This window comes from Coenobita brevimanus, chromosome 23 (genome assembly GCF_032717465.1).
Source record: "Coenobita brevimanus isolate Jiangsu-jjx chromosome 23, ASM3271746v2, whole genome shotgun sequence".
NCBI lineage: Eukaryota > Metazoa > Arthropoda > Malacostraca > Decapoda > Coenobitidae > Coenobita > Coenobita brevimanus.
Window position 1 is genome coordinate 55,701,044 of NC_136976.1, and position 19,441 is coordinate 55,720,484.

General features: G+C 40.9%; 1 protein-coding gene and 1 non-coding gene across 2 annotated transcripts in view; one reads left to right on the plus strand and one right to left on the minus strand.

Moving 5' to 3' along the window:
• LOC145392717 (4'-phosphopantetheine phosphatase) overlaps positions 1–19,441 on the minus strand; it is a 274,959-nt gene that overhangs the window by 3,858 nt on the left and 251,660 nt on the right. The window lies entirely within an intron of this gene.
• LOC145393083 (5S ribosomal RNA) lies at positions 3,517–3,635 on the plus strand. The gene has a single exon (XR_013896101.1). It is a non-coding gene; the product is annotated as a 5S ribosomal RNA (ribosomal RNA).

The window sequence follows — 19,441 nt, forward strand, 5'->3', positions numbered from 1 at the left end:
TTTTCCACCTTAAGCATTTCAGGAAATATTCCATCCTCTCCTGGGGTCTTAAAATTCTTTTACTTTACTTTATAGATTTTGCTGCCTCTTCCATGGCTATATGCCCTGATTCTATCTGCCAATCTCTCTTGGCTGGCAAAAACTGATCATTACTACCTCAGCCCTTTCTAAATCCCGCTTGTTCTTCTCTTAAAATTTTATCAATTACTGGCTCTATTCTGTTCAACAAGATTTTGGAAAAGACTTTTGCAACTACAGATGTCAGAGTTATCCCCCTCCAATTTCCACTTACACTTAAATCTCCCTTTTTGGGTATTTTTATAAGCACTCCATTTTTCCACTCCTCGGGAATTCCACCATTATCCCAAGCCACATTAAAAAGTTTCAAAAGCACATTTATCAACTCATCATTTTCCACCTTAAGCATTTCAGGAAATATTCCATCCTCTCCTGGGGTCTTAAAATTCTTTTACTTTACTTTATAGATTTTGCTGCCTCTTCCATGGCTATATGCCCTGATTCTATCTGCCAATCTCTCTTGGCTGGCAAAATGTCCTCTTCAGCTGGGATTGGTCTATTTAGAACAGATTCAAAATGCTCTTTCCACTGTCCTTTTATTTCCAATTCTTTAGTCAAGTTATCATTTCTATCTCATACAGATATTACCTTCCTTCTCTTTTCAGTCCCAGTTAACTCCTTTATGCTGCTATTGTGCTCTGACCGTCATTTTTTAATTTCTCTCTCTGTTGCCTTTTCATCATACTGCCTCCTCTTATCACGTCTAACAAGTCTTTTTACTTCAGAATGTAAACTCCAGTACTTTGCTCAAAGTACTTCAAGTACCTGGCCATCAACATGTTGTTCTTCATTTCTTAACTTCCCTTTTTCCTTCTCTGTATTGCATACCATGTTTCATCTGACATCCACTTTTTTTCTTCTTGCATTTCCCTTTTTCTTAATTATAATAATAATAATAATAATAATAATAATAATCTATCTATCTATCTATTGCCAGACGCCTCAATCCCGTTTGAGGTGGCCACAAACAAATCGCCTCCACGTCGCCTTGTCCCCCGCCATTTCACTGCCCTGCTCCCAACTCGCACCCCTCCCCCCCTCTCATATACCTCTCCACCTCATCCCTCCATCTCATCCTCGGCCTCCCCCTCCCTCTTCCCCCCTCCACCTCACTCACATACACTCTCTTCATCAGTCTTTCACCCTCCATCCTCTCCACATGGCCAAACTACCTCAGTGTGTTCCTCATAACGCTTCCTATCACATCCACATCCACACCACAACGCTCCTTTATATCCTCATTCGTCAGCCTGTCTCTCCATATGACTACACAGGCTCCTCTTAAATAACTCATTTCCACTGCTCTCACTCTTGACTTGTGTCCTTCCAACAACGTCCAAGCTTCACTGCCATACGTTAGAGTTGGTATCATAATACTGTCATGTAGTAACTTTTTCACTTCCATGCTCACTTCCCTGTTTCTTATCACTGCTTTCAAAGAACCAGCAACCCTTCTTCCCTGCTGTACCCTTTCAAGCACTTCACCCTCCAAACCTCCATCCTTACTCATCACACTACCCAAGTACTTAAACATACTCACATTTTCCAATTCCTCACCATCCAACCTCGCTGTACATTCACTGACTTCACCTCTCTCAAAGACCATCACTTTACTCTTCCCTACATAATAATAATAACAATAATAATAATCATAATAATAATAATAATAATAATAATAATAATAATCCATCCATCCATTCATCATCTAATCCTAAGTTGCCCCATGAGGAGCATAATAGCCCAGGGCTAGGCAAGTTGGTCCTGATATTTAAGATGAGAGTGACCAGCCTCACTCATCCCTGAATAGCATTATGTGAGCAATAAACCCTAAACACCCCTTGGATATAAACATACACAGGCTCAATCTGATCGGAATGCCTCAAGTACCCATTAAACCACCAGGTGCCATAATTTGGTTATGTGGTTACCACCCAGCATAGCAAATGGTTTCCTGGTGTACAGAAAACCATTTGGCTTGTCACTCAGTGTAGAGTCACCCATGGGAAGAAGGAAGAGGAAAGAATAAAAGAAAAGACAACAGAGGGATTGTAAAATCATCCCAAGTAGAAGGAAAAAGAAAGAATGAAAGAATGAAAGACAAAAGAGGAAGGAAGGCAGAGAGGAAAGGGCAGACACCCAAAGCTGCATTACATCGAGTGAGTGGCTGGTGAGTACCCCCACCTACCACCAATATAGTAATAATAATCTATCTATCTATCTATTGCCAGACGCCATAATCCTGTACGGGGTGGCCATTTGACTCTTGAGTTATTTGTTTTACAGGGAGGGGCACTAACCCTCCACCAACCCACTTGACACGTAGGGAGCACATATGGTTCGGTTATATGGTTACCACCCAGTGTTGTAAATGGTTTCTTGGCTTACAGGAAACCATTTGGCTCGTCACTCAATGTAAAGCCACCTGTAACGGAAAGGAAAGCAATAAGTAGCGACAGGAAAGATGGAAGAAATAGGAAGAGAGGAGGACAGGCACAGAAAAAGAATGATAGAGGCTAAGGAAGAAGTAGGCAGCACTGCATCAAGTGAGTGGATGATGGACGCCACCACCTATTGTCACTCAATGTAAAGCCACCTGACAGAGTAATAAAATGTGACAGGAAAGATGGGAGAAATAAGAAGAGAGGAAAGCAGACACAAAAAAGAATGATAAAGGTGAAGGAAGAAGTAGGTAGCACAACATGAAGTAAGTGGATGATGGTCACCACCACCTACCATTTATAATAATAATGATAATAATTATTAATAATAATTATAATAACAATAATAATAATAATAACAATAATAATAATAATAATAATAATAATAATAATAACAATAATAATAATAATAACAATAATAATAATAATAATCCATCCATCCATCCATCATCCAATCCTATGCTGCCCCATGAGAAGCGTAGAAGCCCGGGGCTAGGCAAGTTGGTCCTGACATTTAAGATGAGAGTGACCAGCCTCACTCATCCCTGAGTGGCATTATGTGAGCAATAAGCCACAACCACTGCTTGGATATAAACCTGGACCTGCTCAATCCGATTGGAGTGCCTTAATTACTCACTAAACCACAAGGCGTCGTAATTTGGTTATATGGTTACCACCCAGCATAGTAAATGATTTCCTGGTGTACTAGAAACTTTTTGGCTTGTCACTCAGTGTAGAGTCACCCATAGGCAGAAGGAAAAGGAAAGAATGAAGGAAAGAAAGACAGAAGAGGGAGTATAAAGTCACCCGTAGGCAGAAAGAAGAGGAAAGAATGAAGGAAAGAAGGACAAAAGAGGAAGGAAGTAAGAGAGGAAAGGGCAGACACCCAAAGCAGCAATACATCAAGTGAGTGGGTGGTGAGCATCCCCACCTACCATAGTAATAATAATAATAATAATAATAATAACAAATACAGGTAGTAATAATAATAAGCATCATCAGCAACGGCCATACCACGTTGAGTACACTGCTTCCCGTCCGATCAGCGAAGTTAAGCAACGTTGGGTCTGATTAGTACTTGGATGGGTGACCGCCTGGGAACACCAGATGCTGTTGGCATAACGTTCTCCCTACGTGTCAAGTGGGGTTGGTGGAGGATTAGTGCCCCTCCCTGTAAATCAATTAACTCTAAGCCCTTGTCCACCCTGTTTGGGATACATGGCGTCTGGCATCAAATCATCAGCAATATCATCTAATTCAGTGTTGCCCCATGATGAGCATAGGACCCCGGGGCTAGGCAAGTTGGTCTTGACGTTTATCCCTATTCGATGCATCCCTTGGCAATTTCCAACACTCACGACCTAGTATCGTAAAAAACATCTTGAGTAATGTTCTTGGTAAGACGAAGTCAGACGCACACATTCAAACCCGTCAGCGCACTAGCAGGCACGCGATGCCATCACGCCGAACACACACACACACACACACACACACACACACACACACACACACACACAAGGAAGAACAGCTGAATTATAGGCCAGTGTCCTAACCAGCATGGTCGCAAAATTGTGTGAGAGAATCCTGAAAGACTGACGAATAAAATATCTGGAAGAGATGAATATTTTGGCTGAAAGTCAGCTTGGATTCAGAAGTGGAAGGTCATGTGTTTCCAACTTGTTGTTTTTACTCAAGATCGATTGATGTGCTACAGGAGGGAGATGGTTGGGTGGACTGTGTGTATTTAGATTTGGAGAAGGCCTTCGACAAGGTACCCCAAAAGAGACTAATGTGGAAATCAGAGCATATAGGAGGACTGATGGGAAACCTCCTGGAATGGATGACAAACTTTTTAAGAGACAGACAAATGAGGACCGTAAAAAAGGACAGGATGTCTGGATGGAGGGAAGTAACAAGTGGAGTCCCACAGGGCTCAGTCTTGGTGCCTGTAATGTTCCTGATTTATGTAAATAATATGGTAGATGGAGTGAACAGTTATGCAAGTCTGTTTGCTGATTATGCAAAGATCTTCAGGAAGGCAGAGATTGAGGAAGACTGTAAAATGCTGGAGGAGGATCTGGATAGGATACATAATTGGAACTGGATGTGGGAAATGAAATTCAATGCAAAAAAATGTAAAATGTTGGAAATGGGTAAAAGTACCAAGAGGTCATCACTAAATTATCTGATGGGTAATGAACCAGTTACAAAAACAAGGGAAAAGAAAGATTTGGGAGTGCTGGTCAAGGACAGTTTGTCACCTGAAAAACATATTAACAAGACAGTTAGAGAGAGACATCAACTCTTGACTAACATAAGAGTAGCATTTCATTACATGGATGAGGATATGATGAAAAAATTAGTAGTGGCCACGATCCGCCCCAGGTTAGTATATGCAACAGTAGTGTGGTCCCCACACAAAAAGAAAGATATAAACAAGACTGAGAGAATACAAAGAACAGCAACCAAGATGGTCCCCAGTCTGGCAGATCTGTCATAAAGAGAAAGACTGGAAAAGCTGGATTTGCGTTCCTTAGAGGAAAGGAGAGAGAGGGGCGACATGATTGCAGTGTTTAGGGCCATGATGGCAGTAGATAAAATTGACAGAGATCTGTTTGTATGGGATCAGAGAGTAACAAGAGGACATGGAATGAAACTGAAGAAGCCAAGCTGCTTGAAGGATATCAAGAAACATAGTTTTCCTTACAGATGCATAGACCTATGGAATCGCCTGGAAAAAAAGATCGTCCAGTCTAAAACTTAACGAGTTTAAAGCAAAATCTGACTTACTAAGAAACAGAGATGGGACCCCACACGCATAGCTCATTTCCTGTATATCACAATTAGATATATACAATTAGGTAAATACACATACACACACCATCAGAACATCAAAATAGAGACTGCCAACACACACAACCACTGGACACTTCTAACTATATTACATGTACCCCATCTCTTCCTTTCATACTCCTTCCCACTCGTCCTCATCCAGCGTGGGTTAGGACCTCCTGGCTAAAACCTTCCTAAGTGGAGTGTCCTGCAGTGGACTAAAAATGGACTTACATGATGAAGACGATAGTGATGATGCTACCATATACAGTATTTGCCGCTAATGAATTAATAAATTTGGCTAAGTGAGTATCAGCCACACTCAAAAAAGTGTTACCAAGATACGGGATGTACGAAGACATGTAGGCTACCCCACAACCACTTTCCTCAACCTCTGCTCTTTAGAAAGTGGTTATATTTATTTTTCAAATGCCATTATATCCATCCATCCATCCTCCAATTCTACATTGCCCCAAAAGGGGCACAGCAGCCCAGGGCTAGGCAGTTGGTTCTGACATTTCAGATGAGAGTGACCAGCCTCACTCCTCCCTGAGTGGCATGACATAAGCAATCAACCCCAACCTCCCCCTGGATATAGACCTTCACCGGCTCAATCCGACTGGAGTGCAATAATTACCCTCTAAACCACCAGGCGCCAAAATTTGGTTATATGGTTACCACCCAGTGTAGTAAATGGTTTCCTGGTGTACAGGAAACCATTTGGCTTGTCACTCAGTGCAGAGTCACCCACAGGCAGAAGGAAGAGGAAAGAATGAAGGAAAGAAAGACAGAAGAGGGTGTGTAAAGGCATCTGTAGGCAGAAGAACAAGGAAAGAATGAAGGAAAGAAAGACAGAAGAGAATGGAAGGAAAGAAGGATGGAGGAGAGGAAAGGGCTGACACCCAACAGCAGCACTACATCGAGTGAGTGGATGGTGAGCACCCCCACCTACCACAAAAAATGCCATTATATAATAACAATAATTTCTAGAAGTATGAAGTTATTCTTATTAATTATACGCTTGTGTGGTGTGAGGACTGTGTTAGTGTGTGAGGACCATGTTGGTGTGTGAGGACTGTGTTAGTGTGTGAGGACCATGTTGGTGTGTGAGGACTGTGTTAGTGTGTGAGGACCATGTTGGTGTGTGAGGACTGTGTTGGTGTGTGAGGACTGTGGTGGTGTGTGAGGACTGTGGTGGTGTGTGAGGACCGTGTTGGTGTGTGAGGACCATGTTGGTGTGTGAGGACCATGTTGGTGTGTGAGGACTGTGTTGGTGTGTGAGGACGTGTTGGTGTGTGAGGACTGTGTTGGTGTGTGAGGACTGTGTTGGTGTGTGAGGACTGTGCTGGTGTGTGAGGACTATGTTAGTGTGTGAGGACTATGTTAGTGTGTGAGGACTGTGCTGGTGTGTGAGGACTATGTTAGTGTGTGAGGACTATGTTAGTGTGTGAGGACTGTGTTGGTGTGTGAGGACTGTGGTGGTGTGTGAGGACTGTGGTGGTGTGTGAGGACTGTGTTGGTGTGTGAGGACTATGTTGGTGTGTGAGGACTATGTTGGTGTGTGAGGACTATGTTGGTGTGTGAGGACTATGATGGTGTGTGAGGACTATGTTGGTGTGTGAGGACTGTGGTGGTGTGTGAAATATAATCTATTTGTGAGAACGAAACAGATCCGACCTTCTCATGGACCCATTTCAGGTGTAGCTAAGGAGTGAGTAGCAGGTAGACTTTTATTATACAAGTAGACGGCAAGTGAGAAAGGGGCGGGGAGAACAGGAGGTAGATAAACCACAAGGTGGTAGACGTACAGTAGAAAAACGCTTGAAGAGGCAGACATATTGCATAAGAGTTGCAATATTCCACATCTATAGCTTTGTGCCTTACCTACCTCCTGTTCTGTCTGCCCCTCAATTGTATAATAAAGGTTTACCTGTTTCTTACTCCTTACTTACACTGGAAGAGGGTCCCTGAGAAGGTCAAATCCGTTGTTCTCACAAATGCATTATGTAGGTATTTCTATATCTGAGTACTGTAAATTTAAATTGAAGGACACAGAGAAATATTCAATGATATCAAATTACTCAACCGGCACAGTAGCACTATCTGCTCATGCTATGCCCAAAGGAGTATCCAGAGTAATGCAATAAAAAATATTCAATTGTGTATAGTTATATCCAAAATATAATCAGTAAAATAAATTAACTGTTATTCAGCGTGGCGATCAACCCTTAAACTCATACAAATTTGTCGCCAAACTGTCCTTTCGATGTCAGTTTCTTTGTCATTTCCCACTGGTCTGTCAGTGGCCTATCCCCATGACATTTATCGTTTTTTTTTTTTTTTAATTTGGAAAATAATTGGATTGAAAGACGTATCATCCCATAGCGTTGTTTGACAGTTTATGATCTTGGCTGTGCAACATAGAGTGCAGCTTTTGTGGCAGTTCAGATAAGACATGTGAAAATCAGGCATTTTTAGTGTAATCTCCAGCAAAATTTATATACTGCCCCTCCATCACTGATCTTGAATGCCAAATACTTCTTGATGGCATAACAAAATATACAGCTGCCTTGAGATGTACTGTATATGTATGGCTAGAAGAGTAAGGATTCGTTTTCCCTCTCATTAATACATGATCAATGTTGTTAAGACTCATTGGAAAACTGGAGAGGTAGTGCTAATTTTACTGGCGCCTGTATATTATAATACGGTACACTCAAAGAGTCCCTCCAAAACCCTCCAAAACAGTCTGCTTGGCAGATCAATCCTAACATTCTGTTTTATTCACGCTAGGGATAAGCTGAGTTAGTGTGTACAGCAACGTGATAGCAGTTGAAGGTACTGTGGCTGGGGCGGCAGCCGTCCAGTAGTCATACCGTAAAAAGAAAACTGCAACCACCTCAGCTCCATTCACTCAGCAGTAGCACTCGTACTTTCCCTGTGAACAACGCATGCGGTTACCCCCTCATGGCTGCATCACTGGTACTAAAAAATAAACTCCTGAACATGATCATGGCCCATCAAAGCCCTCCAGGGACCTACAACCAGCACTAACCTAAAGGTGATGTTACAGTAAGGATACCAGGCCCAATATCGATCAACAACAAACCCTGAAACTAATTTCTTTTCCACTAAAAATGATAAATCAACACAATGTCATATAAACGTAAATAAGTTGATATGACTGGAAAAGTGGACATCAGCAATAGGATAAACATATACCATACTGTTTGATAATTGACAACGAAAATATACATGTATACATTGCGTAAAATGTATCATTATGAGTTAACAGTAAAACAGTAGAATTTTCAATTATGTTTATAACTTGAAAATGATTCTGCTAATGCACAAGGAATAAAGAAAACATTAATTCTTATCCACAAGCTAGAACGATACCAGGATATATACATCTACATGTGCTTTGCAGACTTAGCGCCCTTGTCAGCAGGCAGGTGAGAGAGAGAGAGCTATATACCATGTATATATCTACATCTATCTAACTGTAGATATATATATATATATATACAGTATATAGATAGATACATAGTATAGCCAGGCCTATCTATATACAGATACATGTCAAGATACATAGACAGACAGATAGATAGATACAGTACATACATATAGCCACAACTATCTATATACAGATACATGTCAAAATATATATCAAAATAACTATCTATCATATAAAGAAATCTTTAAACATAAAAATATAATTTGTAATAATGGAAACAGTCATAATCTATGCGCATTCACAGACAAGCATATTCATTCTCCGTAATCAAAACAAGACTTTCACTGACTGACATGTTACCACAGCATTTCACACATCTATCTATCTATCTATTGCCAGATGCCTCAATCCCGTTTGGGGTGGCCACAAACAAATCGCCTCCAAGTCGCATTGTCCCCCGCCATTTCACTCCCCTGCTCCCAACTCACACCCCCCTCTCTCATATACCTCTCCACCTCATCCCTCCATCTCATCCTCGGCCTCCCCCTCCCTCTTTCCCCCTCCACCTCACTCACATACACTCTCTTCGTCAGTCTTTCACCCTCCATCCTCTCCACATGGCCAAACCACCTCAGTGTGTTCCTCATAACGCTTCCTATCACATCCACATCAACACCACAACGCTCCTTGATATCCTCATTCGTCAGCCTGTCTCTCCATGTGACTCCACAGGCTCCTCTTAAATAACTCATTTCCACTGCTCTCACTCTTGACTTGTGTCCTTCCAACAACGTCCAAGCTTCACTTCCGTACGTTAGAGTTGGTATCACAATACTGTCATGTAGTAACTTTTTCACTTCCATGCTCACTTCCCTGTTTCTTATCACTGCTTTCAAAGAACCAGCAACCTTTCTTCCCTGCTGTACCCTTTCAAGCACTTCACCCTCCAAACCTCCAACCTTACTCATCACGCTACCCAAGTACTTAAACGTACTCACATTTTCCAATTCCTCACCATCCAACCTCGCTGTACATTCACTGACTTCACCTCTCTCAAAGACCATCACTTTACTCTTCCCTACATTCACCTTTAGATTCCGTTTCTTACACACTCTCTCAAACTCATCCACCAAGCCTTGCAGCTCCCCTTCGTCTTCACTCAACAACACAGTATCATCTGCAAACAACAGTACAGGGAGTTTCCAAACACTATCCTCTCTCACCAGGGCCACTCCAACATCCACTACCCTACCTTGTACCTCTTTTATTACCCCATCCATGTACAGATTGAACAACCATGGAGACATGACACATCCCTGTTTCAAACCAACTTTCAAAGAGAAAAATTCACTTAGTTCACCATCCACACGCACTGCAGCCTTCACACCATCGTACATACTCTTCACAGCATTCAACAACTTCCCATCTACTCCATATATTCTTAACACTTTCCACAATCCTAGTCTATCCACCCTGTCATGTGCTTTCTCCAAATCCATGAAAGCCGCATACAACTTCTTTCCCTTCTCTAGAAACTTTTCCACTAAAGATCTGAGAATGAATATCTGATCTACACAACCTCTTCCCTTCCTAAAGCCTCCCTGTTCTTCTCCAACTAATTTCTCTGTTCTTTCTCTAACTCTGTCAATAAGTATCCTACCATACACTTTTCCTATTATACTAAGAAGACAAATGCCCCTATGATTACCACACACTTCTTTTTCCCCTTTTCCTTTGTACAAGGGAATAATTATACCTGACTTCCAATCCTCCGGGACTCTACCTTCCTCCCAGGCCAATCTGCACATCTTCCACATCCATTCTACTACTATCTCTCCCCCATGCTTCAGCATTTCACCACACACTCCATCAATTCCTGGGGCTTTCCCTGATTTAACTTTCTTCATTGCTTCCACAACTTCTATCCTACTTTATTTAAATGCTTCATTACATGTGTGCTTGTGACATACTCGACACTACTTCGAGCACAATTTTACTTTAAGGTGATTCTGAATGTATCCTGGACCATACATCAACTCCAGGGATGACTGACAAATTTTGCATCACTTCCCTGACCTATTCTCATGTGTTACTTCAGGCACGGCCTCCTCCACCTCTCCCTGTTCTAGCATCATATTCATCTTTGCTATTGTATTCCTGTTCAGACCACAAGCCTGAACTTTTCTTCTTTCAATTTGAGGATTAAACAATGCCTTCACTAACTGCCAGCCATATGTGACTGAAGCAATTTTTCTTGGGTCCTGATTGTTATATAACGAATAAAATGTCGTGAATTTACTCTGGCAGCGTCGAGAATGTAGCCAAGGGCATTTATTGTCCATCTTCGAGATTAAGTGTGTATTGTATGAAAACTGATCCGCTGATCCATAATGTCAGTGCCTCCATGAGTGAAATCATATAGCTATATATATTTTTTTTCAAAGATCATCATCTTTGGTAATGCCCAATTTAAGGGACTGTGCACAGAAGTTGCATTTTACTTACCTTTGCTACTGGCAGGTGCTAGACAGGAGTTCAGTTTCATTTCCTTCCCCTGTTTATTCCAGTAAACTTTATATGACCTATCCTCCCTTTCAGTGACTACCTTTATCTCTGGTGGTATGCCATTTCTGGTAAAATCTATAGTACCTAAGGCAGTGATATCTTGTGTCTGAAGCCACCCAAATACCGTAACACTATACTGGTATACAATCTATCCAGACTGACAGTCCTACCTCTAAGGTTGACAAAGGCTTGTAAACAACTTATTAGAGCTTTCACTGTTTGGACTGTACTCGTATGTAGTGTGGTCCTGGCTCCCCAGAAGGTTTACCTGAATATACAGCCATCCTAAAAGTAAATAGATACCTAACAGTGTAACAGATATATATAAGAGGTCATAGCATATAAGTCTGCTCTCATTGTACTGTCTGAACCCTGATTGTTCTACACCCATACAACATTTCATCAATGGTCATGGAGTCATCTGGCTCTAACTCTGAGCAACAATGAGTACTGAAATGTTCGGAAAGCTCCCTCACTGCTGCAAACCGATCATGTAGCCATCTCTGGTGTCTTGTATCACTGTTGTCGAAAGTTATGTTGGCATTTGAGAAATCAAATTGTTTTACTGATAAGACAGCTCCAAATACTGGGTGACCAAACCCTTCCATGAAGAGATGTTTATAGCAATATTTATTGTCCCAACAAGCCTCTTGCATATAGCATGCCAAAAAAGGCTTTTTAATTCTATGTAATCGTCACCTTGTCGTGTGTTGGTATCTCAGCACTGTCTGTTTTATAAATTTTGATATTTCTACTTTGAATCTTATCATTATTGGTTACAATATCTTCAATCACATTAGATGTTATACACAACTCCCATGCCATTATTTCTGTATTAGCTGACCTTGCCTCTCCTAACAGACATTCTTCACCAGGCAATACATTCTCAACAGGCCTACCTTCCGTATGACTGACCCATGTTACTGACTTACCGACATCTAACTTTCTCTGGGGTTTCTCTAAAATCCAAGTATATTCCCTGAGCTCATGTGGAAGGGGCAAATTTATCATAATTATGTTCGTTACAGCAACTGTTCAAGTAATTGATTAATCAGTTTTTTACCAATGGCTTCCTGTGTCTAACTGGTACCCATTCTTCTTCATTTGATATATCATCATGCTGGTCCTCTTCATCCTTGGCCTCAGCTACTCTCCCCACGACAGAGTCATCATCAACACCAATTAGCTCTGCCAAGTAATCTTCATCTGGATCGTCAACATAATCGAAGTAAAAATCCACGACTACGAGTCCATCCACATGTCTACCTCGTCCCCTAATAATGCCCAACTAATTGTCCGGCACACCAGTTGCTGCACAAGCTGCGAGGTATGTGTGTGTTTCTGTCTGTGCACAGTACAATGCACATGTATTTACCTATTTTACCTATTCACTGTGTGTGTGTGTGTGTGTGTGTGTGTGAAATAACCATTTCATTGGGTATGAGGAGTCATAAAACAAAACCAATGAATAATACACAGATAATAAAAAACTTTAAATTAATCTAGGAAACAGAATGAAAGACTGACTAAGAGGGTGTATGTAGGTGAAGTGGGAGGAGGGAGAGGGAGGGGAAGACCGAGGATGAGGTGGAGGGATGGAGATGAGAGGTATATGAGGGAAGGGGGGTGTGAGATGAGGGGAGAGCAGTCAAATGGTGGATGACAGAGAGACTTGGAGGCGTTTTGTCTGCGGCCACCCTTTGCGGGATTAGGGCATTGGGCTATAGATAAACAGATAGACAGAAACAGTATCGTACGTCTGGAAGCTGTGTTGCTGCCCATCAGGCCTGCATAGACTAAGGTCCCAGATATTCCACTCATCATCACGCGTTTTCCTTTTATTTAGAACTCTACACAAGAAAAAATTGTTAATATCAGAGAAAGGGCCTATTTCAACCCAGCTTTTTGGCTTAGAATCACCATTTGTTGTGTTCCCACTGAATTAACAAGAAAAAAAAAATTAAAATCATGCATTATTTAAAAACTTGAGTTTATTGGTATAAACTAGCTAGCACGTAACAAAAGTGTTCCGGGGTGCATCGAATAGGGTTAAGATGAGAGTGACCAGCCTCACTCATCCCTGAGTGGCATTACATGAGCATTAAACCCCAACCACCCCTTGGACATAAACCTGCACTGGCTCAATCTGATTGGAGCACCTTAATTGCCCACTAAACCACCAGGCGCCATTATTTAGATATATGGTTACCACCCAGCATAGTAAATGGTTTCCTGGTGTACAGGAAACCATTTACTTTGTCACCCAGAGTAGAGCCACCCACAGACAGAAGGAAGAGGAAGGAATGAAGAAAAGACAGAAGAGGAAGGATGGAAAGAGGGAAGAAAAGACAGAAGAGGAAGGATGGAAAGAATGAACGAAAGACATAAGAGGAAGGAAGGAAGAGAGGAAAGGGCAGGCACCCAAGAGCAGCACTACATTGAGTGAGCAGATGGTGAGCAGTACCAGACCTGGGGTAATCGTAATCTGTAATCGTAACTGACTGTAATCGATTAAAGACTTTTGTGTAATCGTAATTGTATTCAATTACTTAGACATTTTTTTCAAAGTAATCGCAATCGTAATCGAATACTCTCATATTGTAATCGTAATCATGGTTTCTTTTGCAATTACATGACCCCAGATAAGTTATTCTTCCACAAATACTCATCAAGAATAAAATACTGTAGTTCAGTGTCAAACAGTCAAATATACACCATAAAAGTCCATAAGTAATAAAAAAACAAAAGTGAATTGTAGGTTATCACTTAGAAGCTTCCATATAATATCCCACCTAAGCTAGAATAATACCACCTGGGAAGATCTCAGTCGGTAGAAAAGCTAATAGAATGAAAGGGTTAAGGACAAAGTGAAGAAAAGCCTCGGTGCTTGAATTATTAAAACACATTTGTATTGCAAATTGGCAAAAAAAATAAAGGAACAACTTACTGGACATAGCACTGTACAACATACTTTTATCCAGAGTAACAGTCGCCATAGGTTCTGCAGAGCTTAACCCTATGTTCTTCCTTATGCAGGCAGTTCTTATTAAAATGATTTGCATATAAGATATATATCCCTATAAAATATCAGTTTTATATTACTGGACGACATTTTTGCTTTTAAAAACTAACTTCAGCTATTTACTTAATCAATGTCAAGTATAAAAGAAATGTGCTCATAATTATATAGTGCATAACAGTACATGTAATCATGATTGTAATCATGATTACTACTTATGTAATCATAATCAATTACTCTTACTTTTACTGTAATCATAGGTGGATTTACATTGAGTGACAAGCCAAATGGTTTCCTGTAAGCCAAGAAACCATTTACTACGCTGGGTGGTAACCGTATAACCAAACCATAAGTGTTCCCTACGTGTCAACATGTGGGTTGGTCGAGGATTAGTGCCCCTCCCCATAAAACAAATAACTCAAAGTCAAATGGCCACCCCTTACGGGAGTGTGGCGTCTGGCAATAGATAGACAGATAGATAATCGTAATTGTAATCTTTAGTTTGCAAAGTAACTGTAATTGTAATCGATTACAATACCCCTGTAATCACCCCATGCCTGGTGAGCACTCTCACCTGTCACTAGTTAATAATTATCATCATCATCATCATCATCATCATCATTACCATCATCATCATCATATTTAAATAAATAATATCTAAAAACATTACATAACTCATCCTGCCAACCAAGAGTTCCAAATGCATTGCAGTGAGTAAGAAATATGAAATTATGAGGGACAAGCACCTGTGCATTTTTTTCAAACCCTTTCTAGAACTCAGTGTAAGCTTCTCCTGCCCCTGTCACAGCATTCAATCATCATGGCGTGGATGCAACCAACAATGATATTAATGTCCATCCCTTTACAGTTACGACATCACCTCCAAATCACCTAATATATTATATGAAACCTCACTGGATTCACTTTCCTCGAGAACGGATACACTCATTCATGCTCACAGGCTGAGAACGTAGAGGTACCAACCATACAGACTCAGGTTAAGTAACAATGCCCAAAAAGGCCTCAGATCTATTGACCCCATGTCTAACGATACTTTTTCTGACAGCGGTACAATTGACATGTTTACTTACACGACCACCAATACGGAAGCTTACAGTCACCTGTTTGTTCCAATAGTGCCTTTGAACTGTCATTAATGAGTGTGTTAGAGTCAGTGATGAAACAATAGTGTAGTGTAGGAGTTCAAGCGGCAAAAGAAGTGCAGTGAAGTGAAACATCTACCAGTTTAGGTGAGCAGAAACCTAATGTTTAGATTTACTTTTGGAAGTATGCAGCAAGTGAAGTGCAGTGAAGTGAAATAACTACCTGTTTCAGTGACTTGCAAACTTGTTTTTGGACTTTGCTGGGTGGGTGACTTTTGGCCAAAAGAATAGCTCCACTGAACAAATGTCATAATTGACAAGATACATGATAAAACATATAATGGATTTTATCAAACACATTTTCTTCGAAAGATGAGAGTTCTGTACCTAATACAATATAAATGAAAAACCTATCATAATGAACATATTGAAAATTTAAACTACCCTGATAATGTTTTCCTTGTTTAACCTGTGGATTGCGCAATTACCTTTTTTTTATCCCACCCTGTGGTGTGCAAAAAAATGAAGGGAAAAAAAGGTTTTTTCTTTTTTTTAAGCTTTTGTTTATTATAAGCTTGAAGATAAACATCCAGGGCATCATCTGGTGAAAAAAGAAATAATCTCTCTCTCTCTCCGTCCTTGCGTAGGGCCATAGGTAAGTTTACATACTGCAGTAGTGAAAAATGAAAAAAAAATCAAAAATTTTGTTTTAGTTTATTATAAACTTGAAGATAAACATCCAGGGCATCATCTGGTGAAAAGAAAAAAATCTCTCTCTCTCTCTCTCTCTCTCTCTCTCTCTCTCTCTCTCGCCGTCTTTGCATAGCACCATGTGTAAGTTTGCGTAGGGGTCGAATTGTTTACGGTAGCACAGCCTGAGCTGTGGCTCACAACGTGTTGCTACCCAGCCTGAGCTGTGGCTCGCAATCCATGGGTTAACTTATATGGACCTAACTTGATTTTCAGGCAACAAATGGTCCAATTCTGCAAATAATTATGAAAGCACTAGAAATTAAAAATAACATCACACTACAGTAGTTTACTGGGCCAAAAATCATGTGTCCTGTGCACTCACTAGCCATTTACACTGTAGCTGCTGATTGTGATCTCTCAATTTTGTGGCATTCTTATGTGTGGCTGGACAGGTGACCTGCCAAAACATAAGGCAACATGGTGGTGGGATAAGGAGTAGAAGTTGCAGTTAAAGTGAAAAGATGACTGTTTAGGGAATGGACATGAGGTGGGTAACAGAAAGGAATACCTGGCAGCTAAGCACAGAGCCAGAAAAAGTCTGAGTCTCACAGAATTTTACTGGATAGCCTAAAAAGTGCTGAAAAGGAGTTAGGTATTAAGGTGCCTAAATAGATAATGAAAGAAAAGACAAATATCATAAGTAAGTAGTGTGAAGAATGATGAAAGAAGGGTAGAGAAGACTGACTGGAACAAACAAAATTTGGCACTGGCAGATCCAATGTTTGATCACTGGCCGTTGGTTGATATTGGTACCATGGGCAGAGTGCAGTTGGGGAAGGCTGTGGGTGTGGTTGGGTTGACTGCTGAGATGTTGAAAGCCTCTGGTGATATAGGAGCAGGTTTAGTTACTGATTTAATAAATTATATTATGTATGAGGGTTTTGCTGGTGGGTAGGTGGGAGCACCCATGATCCACTCACTCAATGTAGTGCAGCCTTATGGTCTCTACACTGAGTGACAAGCCGAATGGTCTCCTGTAACCGAGGAAACCATTTACTATGCTGTTTTTTTTTTTTACATGGCCGACTCTGGGCAAAGGCTTCAGGGCCTATTTCTCAGGGGCAATGAGCTATCGCAAGGCCCAGTAGTCCTCCTACACCTCCACATGTCACCACTTCGGCGCTAACACCCACCATCCATATTGAATACATGCTAGGGCTGTCTCATACAGGACTGGTGTATTGGTATTAGCGGGGGTATTCTTACAACATGTCGGCGGGTCATCTGGTAGATCAGGATAGTCTGCTTTTTAGGAAATTCAAATCTTTAAACTGTTCCCTGCCCCAGCCGGGATTTGATCCTGGGTCCATTAGGACTGCAGGCCGCCTCCCTACCGATTCAGCCACCATATTATGAAATTACGACGTCTGGTAGTTTACTGGGTAATTAAAGTGCTCCAATCAGATTGAGCCTGTGCAGGTTTATATCCGTGAGGTGGTTGAGGTTTATTGCTCACATAATGCCACTCAGGGATGAGTGAGGCTGGTCACTCTCATCTTAAATATCAGAACCAACCTGCCAAGCCCAGGACTCCTACACTCCTCATGGACCAACACAGGATTAGATGATGAATGAATGTGTTTTGTTCAAGATTACTGGCTGAAGGGTGTGATTATCAATGTATAAATGGGGAAGGGTGATGTCCTAGAAAAGGAAACTCTAGAATAATGTAGGTAATGGAGTCTTGGATGGTATGATATGGGAAAAAGTGAATACTGATGAGCTGCAGTGATCCCTATGCCAGGGGAGGGGACCACAGATGGAATATTCAGTGTCTGACAGTTTCAGGAAAATACACAGGAAGAAAGGGACAGCTGTGCTTCGATTTTGTTGATTTGGAGACAGCTTATGACGATGTGCCTAGGGAGGTGGTGAAGTGGGCAATGAGAAAGCTTGGGAATCAGGAATATTTGGTTATAGTGGTTATGGGAGTGTAATAAAGCAGCCACTGATCTCATATTTCAGAATGAATTAGGATGACTATTTTTATTCCCAGTCATGTTTTAGCAACCAGACTTGGGATACAGGCAGCCAATATTATCCCTTACTAGTATTTTTAATCTGCCACTGTAGTTACATCACTATCAATAGTAACAGATGTTGTCATAACCTTGGTAATCACTGCATTACTATCATACTTAAGCTGCTTCTACTTTGTAGTGTATCTTCTGATCCACACTTCTTTTCCTGTTACCAAAATTTCAAAATACATATTAGTGTCACGTTACACTAATAGCCTTTAAGTTATTATTTTATTATTTCATTACCATTCCTGTACAACTTATTTCTCTTTTCATCTCCCCTCCCTACTCCTCATACTCCCTGTTGGCCTATCAAGGCAATATTTCTCCCTCATGGGCTTGTACTGTAGTGTGTTGCACAGATGAAAGGAACTTTTATGCTTGACTGCCACAGACATCTTCTTATTCATGTACTTCACATTACCAATCAGGAAGACTCAGTCCGATTATCAACTTACAAAAGGGTGCCAAACTCTTATAATGTGCTCCTCCATACATACTTATCATACCAATTTCATTCCCTGTCAGTTCCCTAACTTCATCAACACCAATACTCCACTTTCTTACGCACTCATTTATCACATCCATCCACCTTCTTGGCCAACCAACTTTCCTTCCACCTTCAAACTCACCCACATATACCCTTTTCACCCCATCTTCTTGGCCAACCAACTTTCCTTCCACCTTCACACTCACTCACATATACCCTTTTCACCCCACCTTTATTCCCTTTTCTCTATATAACCATACCATCTAAGCACATGCTCTTTAACCCTGCTGTGTATTCCTTACTTCACACCTTTCATGAATCACAGTATTTTTCATCCTAACAACTGCACAAATTTCAAGCACATTTTTCAATAACCCCATTTCCACAGCTCTCAGCGTTTTGTTTTCTTGCCACACTAATGTTTCACACTGGTATTAATTTGGATATTATAACACCTTCAAGCACTTCTCTCGCAGCCTCCACTCCCAGACGTCTGTTTAATATAAAGGACTTCATAGCACCAGCCACTCTAAGCACATGCTCTTTAACCCTGCTGTGTATTCCTTACTTCACACCTTTCATGAATCACAGTATTTTTCATCCTAACAACTGCACAAATTTCAAGCACATTTTTCAATAACCCCATTTCCACAGCTCTCAGCGTTTTCTTTTCTTGCCACACTAA